This window comes from Gadus macrocephalus, chromosome 20 (assembly GCF_031168955.1).
Source record: "Gadus macrocephalus chromosome 20, ASM3116895v1".
NCBI classification, from domain to species: domain Eukaryota; kingdom Metazoa; phylum Chordata; class Actinopteri; order Gadiformes; family Gadidae; genus Gadus; species Gadus macrocephalus.
Genome location: NC_082401.1, coordinates 16,351,124 through 16,352,350, shown reverse-complemented (window position 1 = coordinate 16,352,350; position 1,227 = coordinate 16,351,124).

The window sequence follows — 1,227 nt, the reverse complement described above, 5'->3', positions numbered from 1 at the left end:
ACACACACACACACACGCACACGCGTGAACAATAAGAGTTGTATTACGTGTGATGCAGTGGGCTGTTACAACAGACTTAATACATACACACATGCACACAGAGGTGTAGGTGTTACAGCGCAGTTACAAAACACACTAACCCACAGGCACACACACACACACACACACACACATAGAGGTTTATTGTGTAAGTGCGCAGTGACAAAAGGCACACACGCGCACTCAAACACGCGCGGCGACAAATCGCTCGGCCTATCTGCACGGCCGTTATTCACCAAAGACCATTTGTCAGGGCGGCATATGAGCCATTTTGTTTATGAAGCCATATTAATATCCTCCGCCCCACAAATTACTCAGCGGCCAATTGGAAAAGTAGAAAGCGGTTTTACACAAAGGGACGTTTTGATGAATGGGCCGCTCGGTGTCTCTGCTCTGCTCCCCACGCTACATATTAAACCAGCCGCCCGGCCTGATTCTGCACAGAGCCGGCCATAGCCAGCTCCTCCTCCACCGTCGGGGCCCGCTCCCCTGGTGTTTGAGTGTCAGGGAGGCGTGGGTTCTGTCTGGTCTTGTGAGGTCCGATGTACTTTTGTATCAGGGTTGCCACTCTTTTGTCATACTACACTTGAAGCACTTTTTCAAGGAGAAATCTTTGGGTTTTTTCCAGGCCCAAAATAAGGCTAAGGCGAGAAGCAATGGGGCTGAAGAAACTAGGATGGGAAGAAAGTGTGTCAAGCTTGGCCCAGCTCTCTCCGATGTACGGTATAAGAATTGTATCATCGGTGAATGTTGCGAGTCCGGCAGGCTAGATCCAGCCCTCTTAAGAACCTCTTTTATAACTCCAAGCACTTTCAAGGTCTTGATTTTTATTTTATTTTTTTCCAGACACTTTCCAGTAGAGATGTTTAGATAATTTTTTTTCCTTCCCGATACCGATTCCGACTTCCTGAACTTAGTATCGTGCAATGCCGAGTATATACCGATACATCATTTAGCATTCTAACTACTAATAGCACGTTTTCTTATTGAAGCGTGTTTTCATGATGACAGCAATGTAAAGTTGGTTCGCTTCATTTTCAGAACAAGATCATTTGCATTTATAATCTATAATTATCTGTATTCTTGTAGCTAAGCGTCCGTGCATCCTTGTTTTTCCGACCTGGTAGCTCGAACGCCCGTCAGAGATGACTCGTCTTCCGGCTTTCCTGTAAACGAACGCAGCACAAC